Below are 13,098 nucleotides of genomic sequence, written 5' to 3' on the forward strand. Positions count from 1 at the left end.
CCAGCCTCAGATATTACAGCCCAAAGAAATGCTTCAAAGAGTTCAAGAAACAGACACATCTCAACATCAACTGTTCAGAGGAGACTGCGTGAATCAGGCCTTCACGGTTTAATTGCAGCAAAGAAACCACTACTAAAGGACACCAATAATAAGAAGAGACTTGCATGGGCCAAGAAACACGAGCAATGGACATCAGACCGGTGGAAATCTGTCCTTTGATCTGATGAGTCCAAATTTGAGATTTTTTAGTTCCAATCGCCATGTCTTTGTGAGACGCGGAGTAGGTGAACGGATGATCTCCGCATGTATGGTTCCCACCGTGAAGCATGGAGGAGGAGGTGTGATGGTGTGAGGGTGCTTTGCTGGTGACACTGTCAGTGATTTATTTAGAATTCAAGGCACACTTAACCAGCAAATATAGCTCAGTATTTGTATTATTTTTATACAGTCATATATTGGAAGGACTGACCCACTGGGCACAGACATCAATCCACTTAGATTCAATGTAATTTAATTGAAGTGACGTGGAAACAATGTTGATTCAACCACTGTGTGCCCAGTGGGGACTGGCCATTCCCTCATGACTTAAGCTCAAATTTGACTAATAACTGCTGTCTGAGATCGAATAACTAGACATTCAGTCAACACAACCCACTCTGTAGTTTCTTAAAAAAACAGCTGCTGGTTGTTGATATTCTGCATTCAAATGTACCTTCTTCTTGACCCACAATCATGCATTGTCACAAGCAAGGAGCCATTTCTGCCTCTGGTCATATCAACATACTCAAAAGGCTGTGTCTGTTTTGGCAGAGTTCCTTGATATAGCAAGAGACCGCTAGGAAAACCACAACATTTTGACAAGCTTTCTGACATTGGAGAAATGTGTATCAGTGCTTGCATACATAGCGTGATAGTTACAATAGCACAGTCACAGTTTTCTATCCACTTAGCATAATGATTTATTGGGGTGAGAGTTCATGTGGGCAACAATGATAAACTGTGTCATCCCAATCAAAATGTCCGTGGATTGCAGATTAGTTCAATAACAATACGATTAGCTGGTCACTAGATCAGTATAAATCGTTTTCTGTATGGATGGGGAAATGTCCAAGCAATGTGGAGTGGATGGAGGCGTCGATTGGTCCGTTGGGCATAGGGATGGGGCCACAGGCTCGTATGCTGTGCAGGAACCCTGGGCTACTTATCAGGGAGTTCTCACCATAGGAAAATAGAGGATTTTCCAAAAAGACAAAGTAATTCGCCCATCTTTTGTATCAAATCCAACAAGAGCTACTCAGCCCTTGATTTCATTATCAGTTGGATTTACACTAATCCCTCTCCAAGTGGAGTTGCCTCTTGTCAGGTCTCTATCCCTGGGTGTCAAAAAAAGCTGAATGGAGAAAGTGGGCGTCCACTATTTAGTTCGGGGTGGGGGGCGGCTTGGAGATGAAGCGTGTTTATGATCATCCTCAAGACTGTTTTTATTTCCCACTTTATGGGAAACGTCAGAGTAATCCCCTCAGGATTCCCCCCTCGAGAGTTCTTTGGCCGCCATAAGCCACACATTCAACAGGCAAAACCCAACAAGGGCTCTATAGAGACTGCTGGTATTAGAGGATGATTGGTGGGGTTTTAATCTGCTCTTGTGGCTAACCTTTCCCCAAAAAAATGAACCTACAGGGAAGCAAGCCGTGGGATTGGTGGTCTGGTGACATCTTTGCTTATGTACATCAGGCCCACGTCTCTCTAATAGATGTTGTGATTTATAATACTGTAGTTATTTACTCCTTTCAGATCCAAATCGTCTCCAATGTCTACCCTTTTAAGGTCGCTAATTCTGGCTGTCTGCATTATGAGAAGAAAGGAACCTCAATGTGGGTAGCATAACATTGACAATGAATTAGGCGACATGAATGCATGAGCATGTCTCCTTTTCTTTGCAAATATTCATGTCACATTGCACACATTGGTGGATTATGGGGGTAGCTTAAAGAGCTTAAAATGAGTTCCTTTTGTATGTGATCAAGTCTGAGCAGTGTGCCATGTAATGAACTGCTGAAAAGCAACGGGTCTTGTCACAGCACCTCTCTCCCTATACTTTCAAGGTCTCCGGTACTGTCTGAATAGCCTTACACCCTGATTACAGACCAGCCAATAGGAGTTACCATGGAAATGGCACTCAGGTCACCGTCTTTGTATGTATTAGATTCTTGGGCAAACTACTTAGGTCATATATGTAAGACATTTGCTAGTTTAACATTATGCCAGCTTGTAGCTGCTCAGATTCAGATAATGCCAATTTACTCGGAAATATGAAATGTGTCTCTTACATGTACCCTCATTATATGCACCAATTGTCTCAGAATCCAGACAACTAGCTTCATAAATGAAATACATGTTCATGAAATTCTCGAGACAATATATCAGATGAGAAGATGGATGTTCCATCATCAGTTTAGCGAAAGCGTTTAGTCTTTAGTCTGTGTTCGGGCTCTTGAAGACATGAGGCCTTCGGTCCTTGGGTTTGTAGATGTAATCCCTGTATTCATTATTTGCATTCCAGACAGCATGAGTATTTTCCTCAGGTCTATACAATGCGTCACAAAGACACTAAAGAACACAAAAACATGTCATCGTTGAGAGATCCCTATAAGTCATCACCAACCACGCTTAACGTAATCTCGAATTTGGAATTTCTCTGTTTGAAGTTGGCTGTGGGAGAGAAACGTTGAGGGACAATTATCTTGTATGTCCTTAAGAGGTCTGTCGTTTTGTAGGACAGCTTCAACACAAGAGATCAGAGAAGTGAAGTATATACAGAATTACTATCTGAGGGCTCTTTAGATCCAAGGTATTACCAACTGTCTAAATTAACAGGATGCAGACACTTGACTAAACAGTCAGCGTGTCATGTCTTTATATCATTTTACTGCGCCTATCAACCAACCAATATTCTCCAATGAAGACCCCTTATCATTTTGCAAGTATAAACAAGGTCTTAAGTGTCCAGTGCAGATGAATGCGGTGCTAAATGAATTTGAAGTCATTTATTTTGTGTGTCGACGAAAGCGACCAGGTTTGTACTGGTTTCCATAGCTGATGGAAGATCTTTGGGCTCCAGTGTTTGCCCAGGTGTTAGTCTTCCTAACTGAGACAGCAAAGGGCTTGTCCAGGTCTTCAACCTGCATGTCTACACATGTCAATGTCTTGATGGTATGGATAACCTTTTCAGTACCTCTGACATCTTTATATTATATAGATGGCCAAAAGCGTTATAAAGCCTGAATGTGAAACAAATAGTGAAAATCGTGGAAATGATTTCATTCCTACTTAATGTTGACACAAGCTGCTGTAACAAAATCAGCTTGAGACCAGAAAGATTAGAGTCGAACAAATAATTAACTTTAAAATTGTATACACAATCACAATGCCCTACACCCTTAAAATTAAAGGTACAAGTTGGAAACAAATAAGGTTATTGAGAGCGATAACATAGGGCACGTGTCAAACTCATTCCACGGAGGGCCGAGTGTCTGTGGGTTTTCGCTCCACCCTTGTACTTGATTGATGAATGAAGGTCACTAATTAGTAAGGAACTCCCTCACCTGGTTGTGTAGGTCTTAATTGAAAGGAAAAAAACGGCAGACATTCGGCCATACGTGGAATGAGTTTGACACCTCCGCCATAGGGTAACTATTTTAGGGTCTCTGAAGAACCATATAAAACCCAGAAATGTTTCAGCCCTCCAGGACCGGAAATGAAAAGCCCTGCTGTAGTGTTTTCAGCTTATTTGCATATGTCCTAGGGAGCCTTTTGAGTGGATTTTACCAGTACCACCCATGACTGTGTTTGCTAGTGACAGAGTCTTAAGTTAATATGTTGTCATTAAAATCCAGTTCTTTAAGGCAATACATTTTTCATAAGGCTTTTTTTTGAGGGCCTAGTTTGAACCTAATGCAGGGGCCTAAAACTCAAGTCACATTATGCTGGCCTGCAAAGTTATGTGTAATTCTTATTGGAATTGTTGGATATCCAATATGTGGAATTGTTATTCACCTGCAACCTGCATTCAGAATGACTGCCAGGGTTGGGAAGACTAAGATATGACACTACCTTAAATATCTAAACCAGAACCACCATGTCAGTAAGTCCAAGTAACATATTGGAATTGTTTAAAAAAATGTATGTTATTTACAGTATATTTGAGTAGCATAAGATTAATTAAATCAATCAATGTACATGCAAAAATATAGATATTGAAACCAACAATTGTAGAAATCATCCTGCAATAGAGCATGTTGGGAAATATGATAATGAAGGGTTTTGGTTCAACTCTGGCTATTAACACCAACACTGGAGTACTTTTACACCACTTTTGAATCAACACTAAAAATGTTACACTGAAAAATCAACACTAGTTGAAACTTGTCTGTGTGCTATCTGCAGGCTTCCATACAATTTTGGGAACCTTTTAAAATTCTGAAGAACCTTAGTTGCCACGTCAAAGTCCCCACACTTAACTCAAAGGTTCTTTATTGGACAAAAGTTCTCCAAGGAACCTTAAGAGCTGAGGAAGAACCATTTAAGAACCTCATATTTTTTTCAGTGTACGCAAAAGTGATACTCTGAAAGATCTGATGCTTGACTTGAATGCTGTTTATGTTTTGTGCAAATTCTTTTACTAGCTCAGCGGCATTACTCTTCCCGAACAACATTAATCATCAAGCCCAGAATTCACCTTGCAAAATATGATTGCATTGTACGCATCTGGAGTGAAAGTTTATATTTGCTCAGGTGTGTCAAAAAGGCATCTCCTGAGGCGCTTGGCAACATCGTTGAGGAATTTCTGATAGATAAATATAGACGCAGAGAAGCAGCTAAAACCGTTTTGGAACACTTCATATGACATGGGCGTGTTAATGAAATGTGCTCTAACAGTCTGTCTAAGGTCAAGTCCCTGTGTCCCGGGGTGAAGGGGCCATCCAAGGTTTGGATCCTGTCACTCAGGTACTTTGTCTGTAGTCGTGAGGACTGTGCGGACTGATCGCTGCACAGCTGACAGATACAGTCCGGCTGGATCTACACTGAACCAAAAATATAAACACAACATTTAAAGTGTTGGTCCCATGTTTCATGAGCTGAAATAAATCATCCCAGAAATGTATTTCAAATTTGGTGCACAAATGTGTTTACATCCCTGTTAGTGAGCATTTATTACCAGTACCACCCATGACTGTGTTTGCTAGTGACAGAGTTGTTAAATTCATGATTTTTTTTTTTGTCCTTCGGGCTTCACCAAGTGAGATCTTAAGTGAATATGTTGCCATTAAAATGAAATTATTTAAGGCGTTACATATTTCATAAGGACTTCTTTTGAGGGTCTAGTTTTGTTTACATTCCTATTAGTGAGCATTTCTAATTTTCCAAGATAATTCATCCACCTGAAAGGTGTGGCATATCAAGAAGCTGATTAAACAGCATGATCATTCTTCAGGTGCACCTTGTGCTGGGGACAGTAAAAGGCCAATCTAAAATGTGCAGTTTTGTCACACAACACAATGCCACAGATGTCTCGAGTTTTGAGGGAGCGTGTCATTGGCATGCTGACTGCAGGAATGTCCACCAGAGCTGTTGCCAGAGAATTGAATGTTGATTTATCTACCTATAAGCTGCCTCCAACGTCGTTTTAGAGAATTTGGCAGTACGTCCAACAGGCCTCAAAATGGCATACCATGTGTAACCACGCCAGCCCAGGACCTCCACATCCGGCTTCTTCATCTACTGGATCATCTGAAACAAGCCACCCGGAAAGCCGATGAAACTGAGGGTTTGAACAACCCAAGAATTTCTGCACAAACTGTCAGAAACCGTCTCAGGGAAGCTCAACTGCGTGCTCGTTGTTCTCACCAGGGTCTGGACCTGACTGCAGTTCAGCATTGTAATCAACTTCAGAGGGCCACTGGCACACTGGAGAAGTGTGCTCTTCATGAATGAATCCCCGTTTTGACTGTACATGGCAGACCGCGTGCATGGCGTTGTGTGGGCGAGCGTTTTGCTGATGTCAATGTTGTGAACAAAGTGCCCCATGGTGGCGGTGGGGTTATGGTATGGGCGGGGATAAACTACGGACAATGAACACAGTTGCATTTTATCAATGGCAATTTGAATGCACATAGATAGCGTCACGAGATCCTAGGGCCTATTGTCGTGCCATTCATCAGCCGCCACTACCTCATTTTTCAGCATAAGCATAATGCACAGCCCCATGTCGTAAGGATTTGTACACAATTTCTGGAAGCAAAAAATGTCCCTGTTCTTCCATGGCTGCATACTCACCAGACAGGTCACCCATTGAGCATGTTTGGGATGCTATGGATCGACGTCTGCAACAGCGTCTTCCACTTCCCGGCAATATCTAGCAACTTCCCACAGCCAGTGAAGAGTAGGACAACATTCCACAGGCCACAATCAACAGCCTGATCAACTCTTCGCGAAGGAGATGTGCCGCGCTGCATGAGGCAAATGGTGATCACACCAGATACTCGCTGGTTTATTGATCCATGCCCCTACTTGTGACCAGATGCATATCAGTATTCCCAGTCATGTGACATCCATAGATTAGGGCCTGATTTATTTATTTCAATTGACTGATTTCCTTATATGAACTGTAACTCAGCTAAATCTTTGAAATTGTTGCATTTATATTGTTGTTCAGTGTATAAGTTATATCTCACTGTCATAAAGCAGAGACAACAACAACCATACCTAACCTTAAAGGAAAGATTCATCCATTTTGAATGTTATATCATCTTTGTGCATCTCTAAGCGATGTTCTATTGATTCCAGGGGTCATTTCATGTTTTCATACGTATTCATCGTTCAAGCAAGCAGAAATACAGCCAAGTTTGATGAGTATTGCATCATATGAGGCATCGGGGGGATTCAATGATGCAAAATGCACCATACCAACTGTATTTCTGCCTGATTGAACGGTGAATCGCTCAGATGCACACAAAAACATGAAATTATCCCTGGAATCGATAGAACATCGCTCTGAGTTGCACAAATACAAAATAATATTTCCTTTAACTCCAACCTTAATTTACCCCTTATCCTGTCCTTAGCTGTTCAGTAAGCAAGGCCTACATTTTCCTTTCCCCTCCAAACCTCTAATGTTAATTCACATCCACAGTTTTCTTCGATAGCATTACACTCTTAGAAATAAGGGGACAGCGGGGTTTTTTCAGAACAAAAAGCGGCATAGGTGTTGGGCGTGGCAGGGGGCATGATAATGGCCATAGTCGGCCCCTCGTGACCCTGAATTTTCTCTGCACAGAAAATGTTGCATTTTCAAGCCAATTTCCTGCAATTCTACACATTTCTACACAAGCTTTAAGCAACATATTTTTGAGTGCAGACCCATCCCGACATTATATTTATCAAAAATATATATATATATTTTTAATTACACTGTTTGGACATGGGCATCCCAAAAGAAAGCTTACGCAGCCCGCCCAAGGATTATTTTTAATTGTTATTTTTTTACCACCTTTTTCTCCCCAATTTCATGATTACAATCTTGTCTCATTGCTGCAACTCCCCAACAGGCTCGGGAGAGGCGAAGGTCGAGTCATGCGTCCTCCAAAATCACGACCCGCCAAGCTGCGCTTCTTAACACCCGCCCGCTTAACCCGGAAGCCAACTGCACCAATGTGTTGGAGGAAACACTGTTCAGCTGACAACTGAAGTCAGTCTGCAGGCGCCCGGCCCACCACAACAATGCGATGAGCCAGTGAAGGGGAAAGGGGGATACCTAGTCAGTTGTACAACTGAATGCATTTAACCCCTCCGAATCAGAGAGGTGCGGGGGGCTGCCTTAAATCGACATCCACGTCTTCGGTGCCTGGGGACAGTGGGTTAACTGCCTTGCTCAGGGGTAGAAAGACAGATTTTTGTCCTTGTCAGCTCTGGGATTCGATCAAGCAACCTTTCGGTTACTGGCCCAACGCTCTAACCCTAGAAGCCGACCTGGCCAAACCCACCCCTAACCCGGACAGAGCTGAGCTAATTGAGCGCCGCCCTATGGGACTCTATGTCACGAGATCGAACACCAGGCTGTAGTGACGCTGCAAAACACTGCGATGCAGTGTCTTAGACTGCTGCACCACTCAGGAGGCCTCCACCCAAGAATTTCAATGGCAGATAAATCCCTGTACAGTTAGGGCACAGTATTGTTCCCTGGGGGTACACAAAACGTTAAAAATATACATAATGTACCTTCAGAGGCACTCATATGTTCTGACATGGTACTGTTCGATACCTGTATGGATAATCTACACTGAAAAAAATGTAAGTTTCTTAAATGGTTTTTCCTCAGCTCTTAAGGCTCTTTGGAGAACTCTTGCCCGATAAAGAACCTTTGAGTTAAGTCTACGGTTCTTCAGAATTCGAAAAGATTCTTTGAATGTATGGAAGCCTGCAGATGTTCCTTTCAAAGCACACAGCAAATTGGCCAGTGTTAACTAGTATGATTTTTCAGTGGAACATTTCTATTGTTTATTCAAGAGTTAAATTAACACTGTAAAGAGTTAAATTAACATTCAGTGGTGTAAAACAAAAACAGTGTAGGTGTTGATAACCAGAGTTGAACCAAAACCACACCCTTCATTATCATATTTCCCAGCATGCTCTATTACAGGTTGATATTTTAAATTGTTGGTTTCAATATCTATATTTTTGCATGTACATTGATGAATTAATCTCATGTTACTAAAATATAAATAACATTCATTTTTCTAAGCTATTCCAATCGGTTACTTGGATTTATTGCTCCTGTTACTGAAATGATGGTTCCAGTTTAGATGTTTATGGTAGTCTCACATGTTACTCTTCCCAACCCTGGCTGCACTCAGAATACAGTCTGCAGGTGATTGATGTATACAGTACATGTGTAGATGATGAGTCTGTGTGAAAAGCAAGGTGGCTATCTTTTAGTTTCCATAATATTCTAAAGCGTTTCTGTAACGGTTATCTTCTGACTTGGAAAAGAAACGCTAAACAAAATAACAAAGATAGTGAAACAAAAACGAAACAAGGTGTAGCAACACAAAACAGAAAACAACTACCCACAACCCATAGCGGGAAAACAGGCTGCCTAAGTATGGTCCTCAATCAGAGACAACGATTGACCGCTGCCTCTGATTGGGAACCATACCAGGCCAAAACCAGAAATACAAAACATAGGAAAAAAACATAAAATGCCCACCCCAACTCACGCCCTGACCAAACTAAAATAGAGACATAAAAAAGGAACTAAGGTCAGGACGTGACAGTTTCAAGAAAGTTGGAATCTTCATGATCTATTTTAGTCTCTGAAACCAGATGGTTTTGTGCAGCAATGATAATCTATAGTTCAGTATATTCTATCAGTTAAGTCTTCATTAATAATCTGTCTGTTGTTATTTTATATTTTATAAATAACATACATTTTCTAAACTTATCAGTCCAGTCGGTTAGTTAGATTTATTGCACCCCGTTACTGAAATGGTTGTTCCAGTTTAAATGGTCTAGGTCACAGGGGGCCAAAGTTATTCCACGGAGGGCCGGGTGTGTGAGGGTTTTCTCACCGCCCTTATATTTAATTGATGAATTAAGGTCACCAATTAGTAAAGAACTCCCTTCACCTGGTTGTCTAGGGCTTAATTGAAAGGAAAAAACAAAAACCTGCATGTACTAGCCCTCTATGGAATGAGTTTGACACCCGTAGTTTAGGTAGTCTCCTTTATCAATGTTCCTAACCTTGACAGTTATTCTGAATGCAGGTTGTGGGTGAATACAAATTCCAACTGTTGGATATATTAACTCCAAAAGAAATTACATTTAATAATATTGTATTTGTCACATGCGCCGAATACAACAACATTTAAAAAAGCAGTCGCTGAATATCCCTTTTTGCATGGTGAAGTTATTAATTTCAGTTTGGATGGTGTATCAATACACCCAATCACTACAAAGATACAGGCATACTTCCTAACTGAGTTGCCAGAGAGGAAGAAAATGCTCAGGGATTTCCCCATGAGGCCAATGGTGACTTTTAAACATTTACAAAGTTTAATGGCTTTGATAGGAGAAAACTGAGGATGGATCAACAACAGTGTAGTTACTCCACAATACTAATCTAAATGAAAAAATATATATTTTCCAAAACATGCATCCTGTTTGCAACAAGGCACATAAGTAATACTGCAAAAAATATGGCTAATAAAAGCGTTATGTTTGGGGCATATCCAACACAACAAGTCACGGAGTACCACTCTTCATATTTTCAAGCATGGTGGTGGCTGCATCATGTTATGGGTGTGCTTGTCATCGGCAAGGACTAGGGATTTTTGGGGTGGATAAAAAGAAACAGAATACAGCTATAAGCATGGGCAAAATCCCAGAGAAAAACCTGGTTCAGTCTGCTTTCCATCAGACACTGGGAGATGAATTCACCTTTCAGCAGGATAATAGCCTAAAACACAAGGCCAAATCTATATTGGAGGTGCTTACCAAGACAACATTGAATGGTCCTAAATGGTCTAGTTACAGTTTTGACTTAAATCGCATTACAAAATCTATGGCAAGACTTGAAAATGTCTGTCTAGCAATGATCAACAATCAACTTGACAGAGCTTGAAGAATTTTAGTCTTAGATATTAGTCATTTAGCAGGTGCTCTTATCAGAGTGACTGACTTACAGTTTCATCTTAAGATGGCTAGATGGGAAAACCACATATCACAGTCATAGAAAGTACATTTTTCCTCAATAACATAGCTATCAGTAGAGTCAGAGCTAGAAGGGGAGCGGGTGTCAAATTCAAGTGCTGGTTCATTATTATCATTTTTTTAAATGTGGGGGTGGGGTCGAGGTGAGGAGGAGGATTATTTAAGATACTGTTTGAAGAGGTAGGGTTTCAGATGTTTTCGGAAGATGGGCAGGGACTGCTGTCCTAGCTTCAGGGGGAAGCTGGTTCCACCATTGGGGTGGTGGAACCCCGTAGAGGTGGGAGGGCCAAGGGAACTGATGTGGCAGAACGGAGTGCTCGGGTTGGGGTGTAGGTTTTGAGCATAGCCTGAAGGTAGGGAGGGGCAGTTCCTCTTGCTGTTCCATAGGTAAACGCTATGGTCTTGTAGTGGATGCGAGCTTCGACTGGAAGTCAGTGGAGTGTGGGGAGGAGCGGGATGACATGAGAGAACTTGGGAAGGTTGAAAACTCTTGGATTGCATCTAGGATGCAATCCAAGAGTGTGAAGAGCCTTAGACGCCCAGCCCTCAGAGGGTGGAGAGGAAGATCTGATGGTTCACGGTGTTGAAGGAAGTGGATAGATCTAGGAGGATGAGAACAGAGGAGAGAGAGTCAGCTTTGGCAGTGTGGAGAGCCTCCGTGACACACAGAAGAGCAGTCTCGGTTGAGTGACCCATCTTGAAGCCTGACTGGTTAGGGTTAAGAAGATTGTTCTGAGAGAGATAACGAGAAAGTTGATCAGAGACAGCACGTTCAAGTGTTTTGGAAAGAAAATAATGAAGGGATAGAAGTTTATAGTTTGATGTCAGATGAGTCAAGTGTTGGTTTCTTGAGGTGGGGAGCAACTCGGGCCATTTTGAAGTCAGAGGGTATGCAGCTAGTGGTCAGGGATGAGTTGATGAGGGACGTGAGGAATGGGAGAAGATCTCCAGAGATGGTCTGGAGAGGGGAAGAGGGATGGGGTTGAGCGGCAGGTTGTCGGGTGGCCAGACCTCACTAGTCACAGCATGTCATCCAGAGAGAGAGGGGAGAAAGAGGTCAAGGTGTAGGATAGTTCTGTGTGAGTGAGACCAGTGGACTCAATAGGCTGAGTGAATGAGTAGTGGATGTCGTCAACCTTTTTTTCAAAGTGGTTGACAAAGTCGTCCGCAGAGAGGGAGGAGGGAGGGGGAGGGGGTGGAGGATTAAGGAGGGAGGAGAATGTAGAAAAGAGTTTCCTAGGGTTAGAGGCAGAAGCTTGAAAGGTAGAAAGTGGCTTTAGAAAGGTAGAAAGTGGCTTTAGCAGTGGCTACAGAGCAAGAGAAGGTAGAGAGGAGGGAGTGGAAGGATGATAGGTCCTCTGGAAGTTTAGTTTTCCTCCATTTTCGCTCAGCTGCCCGCAGCCCTGTTCTGTAAGCTCGCAATGTCACGCAGCCACAAAGCAGGAGGTGAGGGCTGAGCCGGCCTGGAGGAAAAGGGACAGTGCGAGTCATAGGATGCGGAAAGGGAGGAGAGTAGGGTCGAAGAGGCAGAATCAGGTGACAGGAGAAGGATTTAGCAGAAGGGAGAGATGATAGGATAGAAGAGGAGAGAGAAGTGGGAGAGAGAGATTGAAGATTGTGACGGCGCATGATCATCTGGGTAAGTGCTGAGTGGTTAGGGTTGGAGGGAAGGGAGACAGAAAAACGAAACAAAGTAGAGACCTGGAGGAGGGTTGCAGTGAAATCAGTAGGTGAGCAGCTTCTAGTATAAATGAGGGCACGTGTATTGCCTGCCCTGTGAGTTGGAGGGGATTGGGAAAGGGTGAGGCCAAAAGGGGCAAGGATGGGAAAGAGAGAGTTGGAAAGAAATGAATCGAAGGCAGACATCGGGAGGTTGAAGTCTGCAAGTACGAAGAGTGGTGAGCCATCGTCAGGAAATTAGCTTATCACAGTGTCAAGCTCATTGAGGAACTTTCCAAGGACACCCGGTGGACGATAGATTACAATAATGTTACGCTTGAGTGGACAAGTGACAGTGACAGCATGGAATTCACAAATGAGGAGATGGACAGGTGAGAAAGGGAGAAAATATCAAATCTCCACTTAGGAGAAATGGGTAGACCTGTGGCACCACCGCGACGACCAGATGCTCTCAGACTATAAGAGAAAACATAGTCAGATGAAGAGAGAGCAGCTGGAGTAGCAGTGTTTGTCTCCGTCAGAGCCACAATATCAAGGGACTGTCATTATGGGGCATTGTGTGGAGATTGATGAGGAAAACAAACAATTGAAAACGTTTTAGAATAAGGCTGTAACACAACAAAATGTGGAAAAAGTGAAGGTGTCTGAATA

General features: G+C 42.5%; 1 protein-coding gene and 1 pseudogene across 1 annotated transcript in view; one reads left to right on the top strand and one right to left on the bottom strand.

The window, feature by feature from the left end:
• Positions 1-6,352, bottom strand: part of LOC139420500 (uncharacterized) — a 52,393-nt pseudogene extending 46,041 nt beyond the window's left edge.
• The window catches only part of LOC139420445 (limb region 1 protein homolog), a 142,073-nt gene that overhangs the window by 115,892 nt on the left and 13,083 nt on the right, over positions 1-13,098 (top strand). The window lies entirely within an intron of this gene.

This window comes from Oncorhynchus clarkii, chromosome 11 (genome assembly GCF_045791955.1).
Source record: "Oncorhynchus clarkii lewisi isolate Uvic-CL-2024 chromosome 11, UVic_Ocla_1.0, whole genome shotgun sequence".
NCBI classification, from domain to species: Eukaryota; Metazoa; Chordata; class Actinopteri; order Salmoniformes; family Salmonidae; genus Oncorhynchus; species Oncorhynchus clarkii.